Source organism: Gossypium arboreum, chromosome 11, assembly GCF_025698485.1.
Source record: "Gossypium arboreum isolate Shixiya-1 chromosome 11, ASM2569848v2, whole genome shotgun sequence".
Classification (NCBI taxonomy): Eukaryota; Viridiplantae; Streptophyta; class Magnoliopsida; order Malvales; family Malvaceae; genus Gossypium; species Gossypium arboreum.
Genome location: NC_069080.1, coordinates 75,880,293 through 75,903,064, shown reverse-complemented (window position 1 = coordinate 75,903,064; position 22,772 = coordinate 75,880,293). Strand labels below are relative to the sequence as shown.

Below are 22,772 nucleotides of genomic sequence, written 5' to 3'. Positions count from 1 at the left end.
CAGAAGAATAATGATAACAAAACATAAAGAAACCCAAAAATCCCAAAGGAAATTGAAGGGAGATCTTCAATCTTGAAGGAGAATCCAGCTTCTGAGATGGATCAATCAGCTTTCTTCGAGTAGTTCCCTGCCTCTTACTCCATGTGTCTTCTCTAGATACCTCTTGGGATGTTTATATAGGCTTTAGAATGCTTCAAAACCCTCAAGAGTGGCCTTTTCCAAATAGGACTAGACTTAGGCTCGACAGGGACACGCCCGTGTGACATGCCCGTGTGAGATGGCTTAGGTCATGTTCCAATCTGTTAAATAGGCACAGGCATGTGAACTACCCGTGTGAGGAAGTCCAGGCCGTGTTGATTTCCCATGTTGACCTATTTTCTCCATTTTTGGCCCGTTTCTTGCTCTTTTTACTCTCATATGCTCACCTAAGTATAAAACATGAAATTATAGGATTAGGAGCATCGAATTCCACAAATCTGATGATAATTCATCCAAAAATATGCTAAGCATGGGGATAAAAATATGTATAAATTGCGAGTTATCAAATACCCCCACACTTAAGCGTTTGCTTATCTTCAAGCAAAATCTTCAACTCACAATCAAAATAAAGTCATCTCAACTTATAATTCTCATCAATAGTATCTTAAAATAATTCATAAGTAATCATACACTGAAAGTTTAACTTGAAGAACATCAAAGTGTTAAACATTCCCAGTTGAGCATTTTATCACGAAAACATAGGTGTCTCCCCTCATCTAAGTAATCACCTTTGATTCGAAATATCACAGAGTTTCACATCCTCACTAAAGATTCACTCAAATCACTCAAGGTGTCTAAGGACAAGAAATTTAGCACTCAACAGTCAATATGAAAAGTTATTACCATAGGCTAGCGTGAAAATCAAATCTCCACCACTATAAATTGAGATGATACATCAATCAAAAGGTCTTGAAAGGGTTGTAATGTGGCTTTGGTTAGGGGGTCTGGTCACAAGCTGAAAGAAAAGGTTAGAATCAAGATTGAATTGAAAAATTACCTAACTAGAAAAATACTAAAACTAACAAATTACATTCCTAATTAGAAGATCCTAGAATTCAGCTTTTCTTCATGGAATATGGAATTAAATACTTAAGCTCAAAAATAAAAAATTACTACTAATATGTATGTATTTTTTTTTTTAAGATCAAATCAAATATAACATAGAACTTTACTAATTATCAAAAATAAAACATAGTTAAGCAACTTATTCAAATCAAATCTTGACAAAAATAGGGATCAAATGAGAGGATTTCAACAATAATGGGTTATGGGTTAATATTGAGGGTAAATCAATGAATAGCTTGTTAGGCTCAAGGAGGTTCACTAAGGGTTAATTATAAGGGTAGACTTTTGTGGAGTAAGTGGGTAAAACCTAAGTGCCTTTATCATCTCGACATATCAAATCAAATGGTGTGGTCTTGACATGCATAATCGAAGCAAGTTCTAGAATAACAAATCAATATTGACGCACTCATAGCAATAATAAAAGTGAGCATGAAAGAAATAATATATGCTCTAAAGGCTCAAGATCTCACAAAAATTATGGCTTTTTGATGTTAAACCTATGAATTTTAACTCCAAGATAATACCTAAACTTGAGGAAGCAACCTAAGAAAATTTTTAATTTTCAAAAATCAACTTATCATGCTTGATTCTCTAATCCCTTAAAGTTTAAACAATCGATGCATAAATGCCTATGTTTTAATTCAAGATATATCAATAAAAATCATAAATCAATCAAAATTCGTTCTAATAGTGATATGAGTGAATCACGTGAGAATAAGGCAAAATTCAGGGATTTTTCAGATAATAATAGAAATAACCCCCCACACTTCAAATGTACATTGTCCTCAATGTACAAAGATATATAATAGTGATAGAAAGATAATATCAAAAGAGAAGGAGAGAAGTGAAACTGCCCTGACATTGTAGATGAAATCCCTGGATTCGTGAGAGCGAGAATTGAAGATAAAGCTGACGGAAAGGCATGATTCTGAGGAATAAATGAGAAGACACCACTGTGAAAGAGAATTAAAGGAATAATTCGATAAGATAAGTAGAGTTTAAAAATATAAACATGAGTCTTCAAAAATAAATAGAAATAAAAGTAAAAATAAAAATAATATAAGTTTAAAAAGAGTCACGATCGTGTAGCTCAACACGGGTCGCACACGGCCATGTCACATGCCCGTGTGGCTCGCTTCCAGCCCGTGTTTATCGCGAAATGAGAAATCGACACACGAACATGCCCGTGTGTCTAAGCTGTGTGGTCACATGGCTGTATCGCACGACCGTGCGCGATGTGGTTCCCTTCTCCAACACTCGTGTAAATATGCACACGCACATGTTCTTTTGACAGTCTCGACCACGAGTGGTGGGCACAGGCGTGTCGTACGCCCATGTTAGTTTCTCAGTTTCTACCACGGCTTATAGACACGGGCGTGTCGCACGCCCGTGTTGATTTGGCAGAATTGCCCACGGCCATGTCACACGACCGTAGAAACGTATCGAATCCTGTGTTTTAGGAAAAATTTACTCTGTTTTCACATGGCCGTATCGCACAGCCGTGTCTCCTCCCATGGTATGAGCACGGCCTAAGGCACGCCCGTGTGCATGACCGTGTGGATTTGGACAATCTATGTTCAAGGACTCAGTTAATGATTTAGATGTTAAAAACTAAACTTTTAAATAAATCAACACTGTTAGTGCTTGAGTTGCCTCCCGAGAAGCACTTATTTATAGTCTAAGCTCGACTTACCTCAATTTCGTGTGATTATGGTGGATTGAGGAGTTGAAATTCCTCACCTCTGCTATCAATTTTATCAAAATAAAGTCTGAGTCAAGTATTATTTACCTTAAAAGTTCTAAATACAGTATGTGTTACCTCGACTGTACCATGTGGGAAGATGTTCATTACCGTAAAGGGAGTCTATCTATCTGTATTATGCTCTAAAGTAAAAATTCAGGGGTCATTTTCATCTAACACTACTTTGTCCCCAACTTTAATTTGCTTTGTTTCATCCCTATGTTCATTGTGGTGTCACTTCGATTTTTCGTATGCTTTTGGTTTCTCCTTGACAGGTGTTCGCCATTCATCTAGTTCATCGACCTGTAGTCTTTGTTCTTCATAGATTAGTCCTTTTTTGTTACTTGAACATAGCTCATGAATGCTCTTCGAACGTGTTTCCTGCAAATAAGGTTGCACCACAAGATTAGTTTTAAGTAGCATGATTTATATAACCACCCTCAATATTTAATGTGTTATTCAAATTACGAGCTTGAAGAGTGATTGTTTCATCATCCACACTAAGTGTGAGTTCACCTGTACCAACATCAATAATGGTTCTAGTAGTTACTAAAAAGGGTCGTCCTAAAATCAAAGGTATGTTACTATCCTCTTCCATATCTTGAACAACAAAGTCTACTAGGTATATAAATTTATCAATTTTAACAAGAACATCTTCAATGATACCCCTAGGAAATCTAATGGTTTCATCAGCCAATTGAATGCTCATCCTAGTTTGTTTGGGTTTCCCAAGACCTAACTGTTTAAACATTTTATAAGGCATAACATTAATGCTCGCCCCTAAATCAGCCAATGCATTATTCACGTTCAAACTACCAATTAAACAAGGAATCGTAAAACTCCCTGGATCTTTCAACTTGTTGGGTAGCTTATTTTGTAGAACGGCTGAGCAAATTGCGTTAAACTCTACATGCGACGCCTCATCAAACTTCCTTTTTTTTCTAAAATCTCCTTTTAAGAATTTAACTGCGTTCAGCATCTGCAAAAGAGCTTCAATAAACGGTAAGTTAATGTGTAATTTCTTTAATAGTTTAAGGAATTTACCAAATTGTTCGTCCGTGTGGTCTTTCATTGTCGCACTGGGGTATGGCACACGAGGTTTGTACTCTCTACTTACCAGTTTTTACTCATTGTGGTCCGTCTCACCATTACCTTTACTTACCATAATTCCTTGTCTCGGTTCTGGTTCAGGTTCAACTAACCCTTCCTTATCTCGAACGGTAATCGCATTGAGTTGTTCCCTTGGGTTCGATTCAGTATTACTTGGAAAGCTACCTTGTGGTCATTTAGAAATCAGTTTGGCGAGTTGGCCTATCTGGGTTTTGAGCCCCTGAATCGACGCTTGTTGATTTTTAAGTGTTGTCTCAGTATTCTGAAAACGAGTTTCTGACACCGAGATGAATTTCGTTAGCATCTCCTTAAGGTTCAGTTTCTTTTCTTGCTGGTAAGGTGGTTGTTGAAAGCCTGGGGGATGTTGTGGCCTTTGATTTCCTTGGCCACCTCATGAGAAGTTGGGATGGTTCCTCCAACCTGCATTATAAGTGTTATTGTATGGGTTATTTTGAGGTCTAGAATTATTATTACCCATATATTAAACTTGTTCCTCCTCGGTGCTAGGATTGAAAGATTGATATTATGTGTGTACTCCTCCTCCATTTGCATCGCACCTCATCACTGGATGTACCTGAGTAGAACCATATAAACCGTCAATCTTTTTATTTAAAAGTTCGACCTGATTAGATAGCATAGTAACCATGTCGAGGTTGAAAACACCGGCTGCTTTTGTTGGCTTTGTTCTCATGACTTGCTACTGATAGTTATTCAGTGACATCTCTTCAATAAATTTATAAGCCTCTTCAGGGTTGTGTTGTTTAAAGTTCCACCGGCGGCTGCGTCGATAAGTTGTCTTGTTGAGGGGTTCACACCGTTGTAAAAAGTCTAAACCTGTAACCATAAAGGTAACCCATGGTGAGGGCACCTTCTCAATAGATCCTTGTATCTCTCCCATGCATCATAGAGTGTTTCTAGATCCATCTACAAAAAAGAAGAGATATCATTCCTCAACTTAGCCATTTTAGCCGACGGAAAATATTTAAGTAAGAATTTTTCAGTCATTTGTTCCCAAGTAGTGATTGACCCTCGTGGTAAAGAGTTCAACCACTGTTTAGCTTTGTTTCTGAATTTTCCGAAGGCGAATGGCATCGTTAGAAATGCCATTGATCTTAAAAGTGTCGCAAAACTCCAGAAAACTCACTAAATGAGTGTTTGGATCCTCATCCTGCAAACCATCAAACTGAACAAACTGTTGTATCATTTAAATTGTGTTAGGTTTCAGTTCAAAATTATTTACAACAATAGCAGGTCTAGCTATACTCGATTCGGCTCCTGTTAAAGTAGGTTTAGCATAATCATACATAGTACGAGAAGCAGGATTCTAATTTATTGGATTTGCAGCAACTACAAGAGGAAGCTGATTATTCTGATATTCAGCCATCTCCTCGGTTGTGTTATGGATTTCTTCCTCTTGTCCTTCCTCTATGTTTCTTAGGTTTCACTTTACTTCTCTTTAGTTTTTGCGAGCTATGCTTTCAATCTCACTGTCAAAAAGTAATGGTCCTGACGGGTTTCTTCTAGTCACAAACTATAAAAACCTGTTAGAAGAAAACAAAAGAAAATTCAGTAAAATTAACAAAACTAAAATAAAATTTAAATTGCAATAAAATAAATGGCTAAAGTAATAAAAATTAAGCGTTCCTAATATTTTAGTTCCCCGGTAACGGCACCAAAAACTTGATGTAATTTCTTGTGATAAGTTTTATATTTATGATTGATCGTACTTGAAAACTAACTATTATCATGATGAAGGCAAGCGCACCTATCTAACAGTAGTATAGTTTATAGCAAGATCGGAATGTCGAACCCACAGGAACTAAAAGTACTAGTATTAAATTTCTTTTTATTATCTAGCCTAAAAATAAGGGAATTTGTTTTATCTAAACTATTTAACTAAACTAAGACTGCACAGAATGTAAATTTGGGAAATACTTTTGGGAAAACTGATTGATTTAGACAATACCCAAGGGAAAAATCTACCTAGACTTCACTTGTTATTTGACTCTGAATTAGACGATTTATTCATTTGACTTGATTCGTAGAAATCCCTTATTTATATTATTATCTCTCTCGAGACTAACAACGTCTAACCCTAGGTTGATTAATTGAAATCTCTTTCTAATTAAAACCCCTAGTGTTGTATTAATTATATCTATGGATTCCCTTATTAGGTTTGACCCTAATCTGGCAGATTTATGTCGCCCTATGTCTAGGGTTACAATCAACTCCGCTTAATTATGCTAGATCTACTATTAGACAGGGACTTTTGCTTCTCTGAATAAGCACATCAATACTTGAATCAATATCCTGGACTATTAAAGCAAGAATTAAGAACACATAATTAAGATCAAATCAAATATTTATCATATAATTCAGAAAATAATAGCAATATTCATCTTATGCTTAATTCCTCTTAGGTATTTAGGGGATTTAGTTCATATTTGTAAAAGAAAACATCTCAGAAGAATAATGATAACAAAACATAAAGAAACCCAAAAATCCCGCAGGAAATTGAAAGGAGATCTTCAGTCTTGAAGGAGATTCCGGCTTCTGAGATGGATCAATCAGCTTTCTTCGAGTAATTCCTTGCCTCCTACTCCATGTGTCTTCTCTAGATACCTCCTGGGGTGTTTATATAAGCTTTAGAATGCTTCAAAACCCTCAAGAGTGGCCTTTTCCAAATAGGACTAGACTTGGGCTCGACAGGGACACGCCCGTGTGAGGTGGCTTAGGTCGTGTTCCAATCTGTTAAATAGGCACAGGCGTGTGAACTACCCGTGTAAGGAAGTCCAGTCCGTGTTGATTTCCCATGTTGACCCATTTTCTCCATTTTTGGCCCGTTTCTCGCTCTTTTTACTCTCTTATGCTCACTTAAGTATAAAACATGAAATTATAGGATTAGGAGCATCGAATTCCACAAATCTGATGATAATTCATCCAAAAATATGCTAAGCATGGGATAAAAATATGTATAAATTATGACTTATCAAGTTTTAAGCTACCTCAAGTGTTTTGTTATTCAATATTCCGTCAGCTGCTGCATCAATCATCTATCTAGTCAAGGGGTTCAAACCATTGAAAAAAGTTTGAATTTGGAGCCACAAAGGTAGTTCATAGTGAGGAAACCTTTTCAACAAATCCTTAAACCTCTCACGTGTATCATAAAGTGTTCAAATATGCAACTGAACAAAAGAAGACATGTCATTCCTCAATTTTGCTATTTAGCCTGTGGAATATGAATTCAACCATATTTTGCCTTACTTCTCAAAGAGAATGGGAACAACTGTAAGCGTATGGCATCATCAGTAGCACCATTGATCTTAAATGTGTCACAAATCTCAAGAAAGTTAGCCAAATGAGTATTGGGATCTTCATCTTACAAACCATCAAACTGAACATACTGTTGTACCATCTAAATTGTGTCTGACATCAGCTCAAAATTATTTTCCCAGTAGTCGGTCTCACAATACTTGATTCAGCCCCAATCAGAGTGGGCTTAACATAATCATACATAGTACGAGGAGTAGGAGCTACCAGAAGCTGCTGATTATTTTGATTATCACTTATCTCTATAGTAATATCTTTTTCCTCTTGATCATCTACTATATTCTATTGATTTTGCCTTTCTTCTCTAACCTCCCTACGATTTCTGCAAGCAGTCTTTTCAATCTCACTGTCAAAACTAATGGACTCTACGGGTTTCCTCTAGTTATAAACAAAAAGAACCTGCCAAAAGCAAACAAATGAAAAAAATTAGAATGTAAAAATTAAATTAAAAACAAAAAAAAAATATTAAAGTAAAAATTAAAAAATGGCTAAATTAATAAAAATAAAGTTTCCCAAATATTTTAGTCTATGGAAATGGCGCCAAAAACTTGATGCAGTTGTAAACCAACTATAAATCTGACTCAGTCAACTACACCTATCAATTAATAGTATAGCTATGGTGAGCAAAGATATCGTTCCCACGAGGACAAAAAGTATTAGTAATTACCATCTTTCTATTCTTTAACCGACAAATTGGAGTGATTGATTAAAACTAAAATTAACTAAATTAATTAACTAAAGAACACGAAAAAGAACAAATCAGGAAAATAAATTATTAACAACCAAGAAGTGAGCCAATGCCCAGGAAAGAATCCACCTAGACTTCATTTGTCATTATCAATCTAAATTACGCAATTTCTTCACTTAGTAACTTGATCCATAGAAATTCCAAAATTATGCTAATATCTCTCTTCAAGACTAAGAGCAACTGACTTTAGGTTGATTAATTGAAATTTCTTTTTAATTTAAACCTCTATTATCGCATTAACTCGATCTATGGATTCCTTTATTAGACTTGACACTAATCCGGTAGATTTGTGTTGTTCTATTTCTAGGATTGCAAATCCACTTAATTACGCGAGATCTACTCTTAAACAGGGTCTATTCCTCCTTTGATTAAAGCACATCAAACATGGATTAATAGCCTAGAAATATTAAACCAAGAATTAAGCACACATAATTGAGAACAAGATCTAACTATTTATTGTGTAAAAATAGAAATCAAATAATAGAATCCATCTTAAGGTTCATCTCCCTAGGTATTTGGAAAATTAGTTCATGCTTGCAAATAAAAACATCTAAAACATATTATAACCACAAGAAATAAAGAAACTCATAATAAAATTCAAAGAAATCAAAAGGAGATCTTCAATATTGATGGAAATCTGCTTCAGGTTCAGCTTCAATGTTGTTTTTTGAGTTGTTTTCTTGAGTATTCTATGACTGCTTACTCCCATCTTCTTATTTTTGTCATATATAGGTCTTAAAATGCCTTAAAAACCCTAAAAATCATGTTTCACAATGTTTGGAGTGTAATTTGCAATTTCCACATGATATAGCACATGGTTATATGGCAGCCCATGTAGAATGGCCCAACTCGTGTGGCTCTTGAAACTTGCTCTAAGTTTCTAACTTTCACTCGTTTTTCACTCCTTTTGCTCTCAAATGCTCTCCAAAGTATAGAAACAAGAATATAAAGAATTAGGAGCATAAAGTTTGCCATTTTAAATCGAATAATCATAAAAAAAATACATTAAGAATAAGGCTAAAACATGTTACTTTTGGCATGTATCACACATACTAGGGTTTCAATGAACGTTTCACTAACACTTAAAAAAAATCAATACCTCATTTTTTCCCTAAAAACACACAGATAATCTCAACAATTAGGGCATGACTACACTCTCTCTATTCACAAATGTAACGCCCCGTACCCGAGACCGTTTCCGGAGTCGAACACGAGGTGTTAACGGACTTAATTCATTTATTTACACATTTCATTTTAAAATTTCCAGACAAGCTGGCTAACTGCGTCACAGTCACCTCAAAAATCATATCTCGAGTTCCAAAACTCAAAAACTGATTCCGTAAATATTTCCTGAAACTAGACTCATATATCCATCTAAAAATTTTTCTAGAATTTTTGGTCGTGCTAATTAGTACAGTTTATTAGTTAAAGTCTCCCTTGTTTCAGGGTTCGACTACTCTGACCTTAATGCATTACGACTTAGATATCTCCCTGTACAGGGCTTCAATACATATGCTGTTTGTTTCTAATGAAACTAGAGTCAAAAAGGAATCTGAACATATAAAGTATGACTTCTAATTATTTCTGGTTAATTTATGGTAAATTTCCAAAGTTAGAACAGGGGATCCAGTAACCGTTCTGGCCCTGTTTCACGAAAACTTAAACATCTCATAAAATACAGCTCATATGGCCGTTTCTCTTCTTCCATATGAAAATAGACTCATCAAGGTTCGATTACATAATTTATTCATTATTTAATTACATTCCTACTATTTTTAGTGAATTTTCAAACTCACATCACTGCTGCTGTCAGCATCTATTTTAAGGTAAATTTCACCTATTTCATAGTTTCCATGATTCAACTAACCATTTGACATACATAGCACCAAATATGATCGTGATTAACCATTCCAATGGCTAATCGTTGCCAAGCATTTCCACACCTCTCAATAACCATATATATACAAAATGATTTTAATACTATGCTCAAAATATTTAAGCCATTTTCGCATGGCTATCCGAATATATACACATTACCAAAGGTACTTGATTAACAACAAAGTTTAGTCCTATACATGCCATTATCAACGTGTAACTAAAAGAGTACCAAAAGGGCTTAGGTAGTGTGGACGACTTCGACTTCGACAATCCCGAGTCCGATAGCTGACAAACAAAAATCTATAAAACAGAGAATTAAAGAAACGGAATAAGCATTTAATGCTTAGTAAGTTTTGAGTAACGAAATTATTTACGACTAAAGTATAGCGTTCATATGACTAAATGAATAATTTCATATATGCACATTCTCAAAATCATAATTTCTTCACGCTTCAACCAATATATTCATACATGTGGTATCAAACCTAACTAGAGGCCTAAGCTCGTTAATCAATTGAGCGAGTACTATTTGAAAGGAATCAACCTTTCCGATGCATATCTGAAACATACCTTATCGTTTGTATTTTATGAGCGTATTAATTGAAATTATTACAGCAAGATCGCCGCTTCCAAACCCAAGTATCTTCGGATTTAGCGGATATAGCAACTCGCACAAATGCCTTCGGGTCTTAGCCCGGATATAGTCACTAGCATGAATACCTTCGGGACTTAGCCCGGATATAGTCACTAGCACAAATGCCTTCGAGACTTAGCCCGGATATAGTAACTTGCACAAATGCCTTCGGGACTTAGCCCGGATATCATCCGAATAATCAAACACATATTCCAATAAATCATGACACATCCATATTTCATTATCATAACTAGAATTCAAACACAAGACGCTTATCAACCATTACCATTTTCGGCTCAATAGCCACATACAAAGAGCATGATTTTGATTTGCTTTATAACATGATCTCTATACACATTCGGCTACCCATCATAGGTATAAACTAATCACCTCAATATACAATTCAAGTAGAATCATTATATCACTGTTTATTTGTTATGCTTATATGTCATGACTTAATCAAATCATAAACTAAGTTTCATTACTCGAAAACTTACCTCGGATGTTGTCGAAGGATTTCAATGGCTATTCGACCACTTTTTCCTTTCCCTTATCCAACTTTGATCCTCTAAGCTCTTGAGCTAAATCAAACAATTTACTTCCCAATCAAACACAATCATACGGCATCCATATACATTTTAGAACCATTCTTAACATACTTACTACTCATTTACAAAACAAAATACTCATATCACATTTATAGAACTATGTCTAATATACCTATACTTACCTTACTTAAACATCAACCCTCAATTTCTTTGACATAGCACATTCCGAAAATGATAAGGCAATATAATGACCTTTAATCCAACTTATAATTCATACATATCACATTCCAAGCATTCGCTCTATTCTATCACTTAACATACAAACATTACTCAATAACTTTCTAGTTCAAATTCAACAATTACACCAATTCACTAGATGATTTATTATTATTATTGTTCATTTATTCAAACTACTTACAAATACCTTAAACTATCTCAATTAACAACCATTTTCTACCCGTCACGTTTACTCTACTTGAACCGAATGCACATAAAGTCCTTGGCCGAAACTCACTAAACACAAATCAGCCATAATCTTGTATTTAACTTGAGCATAACCTTATTTACCTTCCAAAAATCATAAAAATATCAAACTCTTAATATTTATGTGCAAAGTCGACTCTTAATATGATCCAACCTCCAACTCATTCATTTCAATCACTCACACGGCATTTGTTCAATTCATTAGACAAATCTATGTTTGGCCATTGTACTCGTGAACATTAGAATTTATCATTTGACTAACTAAAACCATAACCCAATCTCATCCTTTAATAACTAAAACTGAATGCTCAAACCACCACCAAGATTTTCATAATTTTGACATGGGTTATGTAAGAAACTAGCTAATTAACTAGAAACAAGCTTAAAGTTTAAAGAAAATCTAACACAAATGACTAACCTCCCTTAAGCTCCAAGTGACCGAACCTCCTCTTCTTTCTTCCTTCAATTCATGGCAATGGAGGAGTATGGATGAAACAACTTTGTTTTCATCACCCCTCCCTTTTCATTACTTTATTACCAACCTTTTATTTTATTATTTTTAACATAACACATTAACACAAAATGTTTATAATATGTTTAACCCATTGCATGGCCGGCCACTACCTAAAGTTTTGGGTAATTTGACATGCAAGGACAAGCATTTTCTAACATGCATCAATAGGCCACTTTAACATTTGCCTAGCACATTTCTAAATTTTCTCACACAAATCCTATTTAATAAAATTCACTTACAATTAACAAAATTCAAACATGAAATTTTCACACATGCATATATACATATAATAAGCATCAAATATGACGATTAATTATTTTTATGACTCAGTTTTGTGGTCCCGAAACCACTTTCCGACTAGGGTCACATTTGGGCTGTCACAACAAACCCTATTCTACTAACCCTCGACTTTTGGGATATGATATTAACGCAATTCGAGAGTGTGCAGAAAGAAAAACATGTTATTATTATTCCCCATCACTCATCACTTTGATATGTCGCAAAAGTAACATATCGATGCGAAACATTGAAGAACCTTTCCACAAAGGTATAATCACTGCTTATGATATCTCAAAAGTAGTAGGTGACATCACAAGGAAAAAATAGATAGTACAGATTGATAAGGATGAGGTAGCAAAACCAGAAGTCGATCCAGCATTACAAAACCACCAGATAATCCTGTACCATCCTTTATGTCTACTCAACCTTCTACGAATTTGGTAACATTGGCAAAAATTATGAATTTATTGCATCATATGAACAAGCAGCAATGGAAGTACTAGAAGTACGCCAAGATTCGAGATTAATCGAATCAACCTGCTTTTTAGAGCTTATTTAAATCTTTTGATTACATTCCTAAGTTTCCAAATTCAATAATCAAGCCATGGAACCCAACTCATGGAACCGGTCCTGAGGATTCCACTACACCAAGGCAAGATACTAGCATGGATAGGGGGACAATGTAACACCCTGAATTTGGGCCTAGAAGTTTTGGGCCTTGAGCATGGAAGCGGTTGAAGGCAGCTTATAATATTTTGTTGTGCATGTAAATTTCGTTAATGAAGGCTTGTTTTAGTGGTTAAGTGTGCTGAGAAATATTGGAGAAGTCTTGGGTTCAAACCTGGACTCTAGCAAAAATTTTGGTTTAAGGTGAATCAAACCCTGGTGTAGTAGGTAGGCCTTAAGAATATTGTAGGAGAAATTGTGCCACAAAAAGCCTTGTGGTCTAGTGGCAAAGTAGCGCCACATAAGAGGCAGGAAGGTGGCGTCCAGGGTTCGAAACTCATGGCAATCAAAGAGCATTTATTTTGCTAATGGGGTGCAAGAGTTGGTGTTGAATTTAAACTCGATGATGGAGGATCCCACATCGAAGCTAACATAAGAGTGGATCTGGTCGGCTTTAAATCTAGAGAACCATGAGGAGAGTAAGGGTACCTTTCTTGGCTGATCCCTTTCGCTTTATGGCGTGCTCGTTTGGGTTGGGCGTCGGCTAAGAGTGCTCAGAGTGCGGATTAACTCCAGTTTCCTATCGGTGTGTATTTCTCACTACTCTAGTGTAGGATGGCTACTTGGACATGATAGGCGAAAGGGGCCATGTGGGCCTAATGGGCCCTACAGGCCCAATTGGATAAGTTGTTTGATTGTGTAGTAAATATTGGACTAGGCTAAGTGATCTCATATCTGTGGCTAGATTTGGACTAAAAGGGCCACACAAGTGTGTGGGCCCATTTAGGCCGAGAAGGGCTTTAGGCCCATTCGTATTATTATCCCTGTTTAGAATACTTTAGTTTACCAAATTACTGAAATACCCCCAGTTGTAAAATTACCAAAGTACCCCCGGTTTATAAAATTACCGAAATAGCATCGATTGTAAAATTACTGAAATACCCTCGATTTGTAAAATTAGCGAAATACCTTCAGTTTGAAAAATTACTAAAATACCCTCGATTTGTAAAATTACTGAAATACCCTCGACTTGTAAAATTACCAAAGTACCCCCGGTTTATAAAATTACCCAAATATCAAATTACCAAAATACTGTTGATTGTAAAATTACTGAAATACCCTCGATTTGTAAAATTATCGAAATACCGTTGATTGTAAAATTATTGAAATACCCTCGATTTGTAAAATTATCGAAATACCCTCAGTTTGTAAAATTACTGAAATACCTTCGATTTGTAAAATTACTAAAATACCCTTGACTTGTAAAATTATCAAAGTACCCCCAATTTACAGAATTACCGTTTTACCCTCGATTTACAAAATTATTGAAATACCCTTATAGGGTAGAATTACCGAAATACCCTTGTAGGGTAGAAATACCAAAATACCCTTGTAGGGTTGAAATTCAGAAATACCCTTGTAGGGTAGAAATACCGAAATAACCCTGTAGGGTAGAATTACTGAAATACCCTTGTAGGGTAGAATTATCGAAATACCCTTGTAGGGTAGAAATACCGAAATACCCTTGTAGGGTAGAAATACTAAAATAAGGTAGAATTACTGAAATACCCCTGTAAGGTAGAAATACCGAAATACCCCTGTAGGGTAGAAATATCGAAATACCCCTGTAGGATAGAAATATCGAAATACCCTTGTAGGGTAGAAATATCGAAATACCCTTGTAGGGTAGAATTACTGAAATATCCCTGTAGGATAGAATTACCGAAATACCCTTGTAGGGTAGAAATACCGAAATACCCCTGTAGGGTAGAATTACCGAGATACCCTTGTGGGGTAAAATTACCATTTTGCCTCTAGGGTGTTAGATGACTGTTTTGCCCTTATGGGCAAGTGACTGACTTGGACTGTGTGGTGGACGGATTTGATTGTGAATATATGTTGGTGATATGAATGACTTGACTGTGATTGTTTGATTCAAATATGGGTATGACATTCTGCACACATGACATGTTGCATGGGTTGGGATTTTGTACGGAGGAAGATCTAATCTGTTAGGATCGCATGGTTGCTTGATGACTGTGGATCCATCGAAGGCTTAAGAGTCGTATATTCGTACTGATTTGATAAGGTCGTACGAGTCGCCCGAGACGATTGTGGACCGATCGATGGCTGAGCGCCGATCATATTTACCCGAGGCTGTGTGCCGACTATATTACCGTAACTGATGGCTATGTGCCTAACATGATACAGCTACCGATGGCTTAAAGCCTTCTGATTATGGCTTTGCGCCAACCTACATATGGCTCTGTGCCAACCTGATTATGGTTGTGTGCCAAACGTATTTGCCTAAGGCTATGTGCCAACATATGATTATTGACGACTCTGTGTCGATCACATTTACCTAAGGCTGTGTGCCGATTATGTTACTCTAGTTGAGGGCTATGTGCCTAACATAATGCAGTTATCGATGGCTTTGTGCCACGTATTCTGTTAAGTGGCTTTGCCACATTATCTGTCCTGGTGGCTCTACCACAATATCTGTATCTGTTGACTCTGTCACAATATCTGTTCTGGCAGCCATGCTGCAAATTCTATGCTGTGTAGCGAATGGGTGGGTCGAGTTGTCTCCCTACATGGTGTAAGCTTGGTACGGGGGTGTATACGGCTGGATTGGGTTGGGATTGCATTCACATTCTGATTTTGATTACATTACGATCTCGATTCGATTCGATTTCATCACCGATTTTGATTCTAATTCTCATTTTGATTCTAGTTCTGATAATGTTTCTTATCTCGTAATGGGCTAAGGCCCATCTGGTACTGTCTGTTAAAATGGGCCAAGGCCCAATTGATCTTGGCCGTAAGTAGGGCTGGGGCCAAACTTTTAATTCTTTTATATGACTGACTATTCCTTTTATATAGTAGGGGATTTCACACTGAGTTTTTGTAAACTCACCCCGTTTATTAACCTTTCAGGTAATTTCCAGCCTTAGACGGATCGGAGCTGCGAGGGGCTCGGAGGAAGCCACACACACTGTTTATGTTACAGTTTTGATTATTACTTTTAAATGTTTTTATGTGGGTTGTAGTAAAGCCGTTGTAATTTTCTGGATTTCAAATTTGGAATTTTATTTATTGTTGTTATAATTGGGTATTAGAACACGGTTTTCCAAAGCAACTACTGTTGTTCAAAACATCACGTATCCGCAATTGTTTTTAAATTAAGCTTTCGCAACTGCCAAGGTTTTTAGGAAGTTGTTAAGAATGTTATTCAGCTGAGGTTTTCTAACAAGGTTTAAAAAGGGTATAAGTTTTCAATTATTAAGAAGGGTTTTTAATGGAAACATGGTTTTCGAAAAACACTTCAATGTGACACGCCAGATTCGAGCCGAACTTCCAGGTCGGGTTTGGGGTGTTACAGACAAACACAAAAAGTGATGGGTCAAAAAATAAATGAGGGGGTTTTCTTTATTTTAGGACATTGATTTTATTTTTATTTTTTAGAACATTACTTTTATTTTTATTTTGTTTTAATTTTTGTAAAAATAATTTTCTAACTACAATTACTTTTCACGTATTTGTCCTTCTTTCTATCTGATGGATGTTTTGAACAATGAGGACATTGTTCCACTTAAGTTTGGGGGGACCGTGCCTCAATTTTTTTTTTTATTTTTTCCCCAGCTTTTGTAGAAGATGAATTTGTGCAGAGAGGCGGAAAATTGGAAAAGACGCTCAACATCAATCGAGCATTGTATGTTTGTAACAACTCGGTTTTAGCTAAATCATAATAGTGGTTTTGAAACCATAAATTCAAGGTCAAAAAATTATTTTTAATATTATTTTTTTTGTTTATAGCATGTGATTAGATATGTGTGAAAGTTTCGTGGAATAATTTTAGCATTTGAATGTTTAATTTGATAAAAGGACTAAATCGCATAAAATGCAAAAGTTGCATTCTACTTGTTTAAAGTGCTTAATTGCCATGGCTTTTTAAATGAAAGGTCCTTAAGTTGATATTAGACCATTGATAGTGGAATTTTACATAAATGGCCATTAAATGAATATTTTTAAATGGTTTTAATTAAGGTTAAAATTGTAATTAGGTTATTAAGTTAATATTAAATAAAACAAAGTGAAAATAAGCTTCATTATCATCATCCTTAACCGAAAATTAAAAAGAAAAAGAAGCTTCAAATGTGTTTTAGGGTTCAGCCCTTTGAAGCTTTGATTGAGGTACGTTTCGAGCTCGATTTTTGATAATTTCTACGCTTTTGTGATCATTGCTTTGAGTACTAACTAGCCTGTACTCTAATTTCTGAATTTGTTGATGAATTCGTGAGTTTCCATTGATGATAGCTTGATTTTTTTTAATGTTGATGATGGAAAATGAATAATTGTTGATAGATTAATATGTTTTATAAAGTGATTTTTGATGAAAATGCTTAAATAGGCTTAAATTGTGAAATTTGTAAAATGTGTGGTTAAATGTGTGAAATGTTGATAAATATGGGCTACCAGGAGCTTAAGGGTAATTCGGCCAAGCATGGAATATTGAGATTTTGTGTAATTTGTGTTTTTATGAAATAAGGACTAAATTGAATAAATGTAAAAATTTAGGGGCTAAAGGTAAAAATATCCAAATATGTGTTTTTGGACTAAATTGAATGAATCAATGAATAAATGAGTTAATTTTGAATTCACATAGATTCTGAAAGAAAGAAATCAGAATTAGATCGAGGAAAATCGAAGGTTATTGAATAGTTGACCCGATACGTCAATCCCTAATACGAGGTAAGTTCATATGCAAATAAATGCCTTTAAATTGAATTATATATATGTTTCATTATCATTGAATTGCTATGAATGTTGAACGAGAAAATACGAGCAAGAATCGACAAAGTTACAATATCCTAAAGTCTCGTACGAACCTTAGGAATAGTATAGGATACGAATGTGATGACATTAGGTTACCGAGAGGTGATTACATGTAAGACTATGTCTGGGACATTGGCATTGTATTGTGATTACATGTAAGACCATGTCTGGGACATTGGCATCGTTATATGATTTCGTGTAAGACACTGTCTAGGACAGTGGCATCGATATATGATGACATGTAAGATCATATATGGGATATGGAATTGTACAAGCTTTATGTGATTTTTGAGTATCCTTAATGATTCCAATTGGTTCAATGGCCAAAGTCAAGTCGAGAAAGAATGTGTGAATGAGTTAAGTGATTCAGGTACGTACGAGATTCATACGAGTATTGAAAAGGGAAGTATTTGATGAATTCAATTATGATATTGAATATGTGTACAATGAGAAAGGTTTGTGAACTTGTAAGTGTTTAGCTATGCTTAGCATATTTGAATTGATATGCAAATATTAATATGTTGACTTTACTTGTATATGGCTTACTAAGCTTTTACAGCTTACTTTGTGTGCTCTTTTCTTGTTTTATAGATTATCAAAGCTAGCTCGAACTCAGGGATCGTTAAAAAACGTCATCACACTATCAATCATCTTGTTGGTACTTTTGAAGCTATGTATATATTTGGTATATGGCACATATAGGCTAGTGTCATCTTGGCATGTTTTGAACTTTGAATTTAGCCATGTAAGTTGGCTTGTAAATGGTGTTGTTGATGAAGTTGAATTTGGCTTATGTTATGAGTTAATATATGATATGTGATGTATTTATAATGCCTTATGTTTTGGTAGACTTGATATGGTCATTTTGATGGATTGATGGATAAGTATTTAGTAAATTGTTAATGATGTGCTATGGTTTGAGAAATAGTAAGTTTTGGTATAATTTAAGATGATGTTTGGATGCCATTTTGGTTTAGTGAATGCTTGATGATTTGGGTTATGTCTAAATGTGGATATTAGTAAAGTAATATTTGGATTTGGCATATTGATTTGGTATGTTTTGGTAATGGGTTTGAGTAGTTAAGAGGATGATTTATAAATGGCATGAAATGTGTATGAAATAGCATGTTTTGGTTGCCTATTAATGTGTTGAATTGGTACAAATGTTATGGTTTAGGTATGCTTGGGAAAGGGGTGAGAAATGTGGCTTCAACCAAGCCTATTTTCACTCCACACGACCAAGCACACGGTCGTGTGCCTTGACCATGTGTGACACATGGTCTTGGTACACGGCCGTGTGTCCCCTAAGGTAGCTCTTTGAATTAAGTCAGTATACCCTACAAGTTTGACATAGCCTAGACACACGGGCATTTCTACTGGCCGTGTGTGACACACGGGCAAGCACATAGGTGTATGGCCGACCGTGTGACCCAAGTCAGTAACCACTCCGGTGTTTCCACAGCCCTGGCCCATAAGCGTGTCTCCGATCATGTGGTGCAAGTCAATATGTATTCCCTGTTTTCACACGACTTGAGACACGAGTGTGTCAGGTAGCCGTGTGAAGCACGCGGCTTGCTCACACGGGCATGTGAACCTGTATGTATGAAAATTTTCTAAGTTTCATAAAGTTTTTAAATAGTCCTAAACCTTTTTCCAAGCATGTTTTAAGTCTAGTAGAGCCTTATTGTAACACCCTAAACCCGGCCCAGACGTTATGGCCGAATCTGACGTGCCACATTGAAGTTAAAAATCCACGTTTCATTTTAGCGCTTTAAAACCAACTTTTGTTAAGCTTAACCAAGTGAATGGAAGCTGGGCACCAGGTAGGAATCCGTAACAGAGGAGGTGAGCCATAAAGGCTGCTTAAGTACCAAGCTCTTCGATTGGATCCAATCCTAGACATGCCCACAACCATTGCCACACTAGGTTATAACGAGTTGAAATTTCTTTGAGTAGATATCTTTGATAAATCAAATAATCGTGACGTTGTGTTATTTTGAAAGCAAGTATCATTTTGAAAACGCATCCTAAGTCTAGCCCATTTGAATTATTATCAACCAGTTTAAAGTTATAAAAAAAATAAAATAATCCCAGAAAAGAAAAGAGAATAAAGTTAAAATGGCCTTATTACAACCCAAAAATAAATAATAGATAAGATAACTAAAGAAAACCAAACACTTATTTCAAAAGCCCAAAAGCGATCACCGTGGCCACTCTGAATCCCCTCCAGCTCCAAGCCCTCACATCAAGGCTCACCTGCAAGGTTAAGGAAAGGGGTGAGTTTGGAAACTCAGTGTGCAACAAGCCCCTTTCAGAGCCCAAAACAATATTAGCCTGCTGGGCCTAAGCCCAAATTCAAGCTCAGCATATACGGGGCTGAAGCCTTTACATTATTCATATCACTGGGCCGAAGCCTTTTCGTTATTCATATCACTGGGCCGAAGCCTTTTCATTATTCATATCACTGGGTCGAAGCCTTTACTGTAACAATATGGCCCATAGGCCCATTTCAATAATACATGCAACATCAATGAACATATGCAAGCCCATTTGGGGAGACTACTCAACCCACCAACCACTACTCTCCACTCGTACCAACCAAGCTCTCCATGTGGGGAATAACTCAACCCACCCAACCAAACTCTCCACTGGCAGCATAGCTGCTTTAACATATAACTGGAGGCCTAGCCTCTTTTAATAACTGGGGCAAAGCCCTTTTTAATAAACTGGGGCAAAACCCCTTTTCGGTAAACTAGGGCAAAGCCCTTTTGCACTTCCTCCATCCATATAAACCCAACCCATGCATAAATGAATACATCATGTGCATATCATACATATCATGTGCATATCGTATCAAATCATATATATATCAAAATCTCATGCATCAAACTCATAATTAAACCCTGGGGTAAAATGGTCATTTTTACCTTGGGGCAAAATAGTCATTTTCATATTATAAGGGTAATTTCATAATTTTACCAAATATTAGGGTTCTCCGTGTTCATTATCAGTTACTAACAATTTCATGTGTTTTGATAGCGATTCTAGCCCATTCTTAGCGAAACCGAGTTATTGGGCCAAAAACCCTTAATGGGCCCTACATAGCCGAATTAGTCGTCTAGGCCCATTTAGCCCATTTCTATAACGGTCTTAGCCGTATTAATGTGCAAACTGACAAGATTCCAATTTCTACCAAATTTACGCAAATGGGCCCGGAAGCCCATTGGGCTCGATTTCAGCCCCTCGAGGCCCAACTTACCATCGTGCACCAAATCGTGCCCTTACCTGTTCCAACGATCCCGATCATTGAACTTAGCAAATCTAACTAACCTATGAGCGTTCGCCTGCTCATGAGTCTTCGAAATGCCAGAATTTTGGCATTTCGACTTTTCAGCAAATATCGAGTTAAGCTATGAAAGAGGGTTCGTTACACACCTGTTTTGTAACGTTCACTAGCAAAGTCTCCCACGCCAACCTACAATTAACCATCACCATATTTAGTGTACAAATCATGCTTATCAAACCCAAAATCTACCCTACTATATTAGGCCAAAGAACCCCCTAATGGCCATAGATCACTTACCTTCACCGAGTCCGACGCTCGATCCAAGTTATCCAAATCGATACCCCAAGCCTTGCTGCTCCTCTAAAGTTATCTACTCCGCTATACAAACCATAAGAATCAAATGAAAAAGCCCAATAAGGCCTATATCTCAAATCGGCAACCTCCCTAAACTATAGGGGGTTTCAGCTTTTGTCAACAGTTACTACTGGATCGACTAGAGTATGAATACTTACCACCGTCTTCCTTTGTACCACTTAGAGTTCAACAGAAGAAGGAATTGGCCACCAAAAAGTGAAGAGAAAAGAAGGTTGCTGGTCAACAATGGAATCGGTACAACCAAGCTTCACAGGTTTCGGCTTTTGTGGCTTTTCGGCAAAGGTGAAGATAAGAAAGGGAGTAGTAGATGAAGCGAAAAGGAATAATGGACTGGTTTCCAAAAAGAAAAGAGAGAAAGATGAATGGGAAGGGTGGCAGTTTCGGTTAGAGAAGAAAATAAAAAGAAAAGAATGGCTCTACGGTGTTCAAACAGAGGAAAATCGGCACAACTATAGCCTAATGCCGAATATACAACCCTCAAATTCCCCCTAGCCGATTTCTCCTCCCTAATCCCTCCTATTCGGCCAAATCTAATCCCTCTTTCAAATCCCTAAAATCTTCCCCTTATCACTCCTTAATCCATGCGTTTGACTGATTCAAACTCTCTCCCACAGAGTTTCATTCGGCTACAACTCCTGCATGCTCAAAGCATAAAAATTAACATCACATTTACCATCACAGGGAATCAAACCCAGGTCTTCCCCCAACCACTTACACGCCACCTTTTTAGCTCCCTAGTGGCGTCACTTAGCCACTTTACCAGAGGCTCTTTTTGTGATACATTTTACCTACAATTTTTAATAAGACCACCTATCCAAATCCCCTAACTTCTTAGTCCAAAATTCAAAAATACTACCGGGTTTTGGCCAACACATGGGCCTTCCATAAGCCCATTTACACCCTCCAATTATGAATTTCACAACCAAATATCTAATTTTAAAAACTTTACCAAAATATCGAGAATCACGACAAGACCCAAAAATCAGGATATTACACTTATAAGGGACAATATGATTATGTTTGATTAGTGACTATGTGATAATGGATTCATGTATGAAAAATGTATGTTGTATGATGTAATTGATCGGTAATGCCTCGTAGCCCTATTACGGTGACGGATACGGGTTAGGGGTGTTACAATGTTAGTTCAAATTCAAGATTTTTTATGTTAAATAAATTATGAGATGAATTTTGATTTTATGAGTATGTGGATTCACCATAATTGTTTTATATACATTGA

General features: G+C 36.3%; 2 non-coding genes across 2 annotated transcripts; both read left to right on the top strand.

Annotated features, from left to right (window-relative positions):
* Positions 1-4,805: 4,805 nt before the first annotated feature.
* Positions 4,806-4,912, top strand: LOC128284643 (small nucleolar RNA R71). The gene has a single exon (XR_008275065.1). It is a non-coding gene; the product is annotated as a small nucleolar RNA R71 (small nucleolar RNA).
* A 2,154-nt stretch (positions 4,913-7,066) lies between these two features.
* Positions 7,067-7,173, top strand: LOC128284482 (small nucleolar RNA R71). Its single transcript, XR_008274907.1, has one exon. It is a non-coding gene; the product is annotated as a small nucleolar RNA R71 (small nucleolar RNA).
* Positions 7,174-22,772: the final 15,599 nt, after the last annotated feature.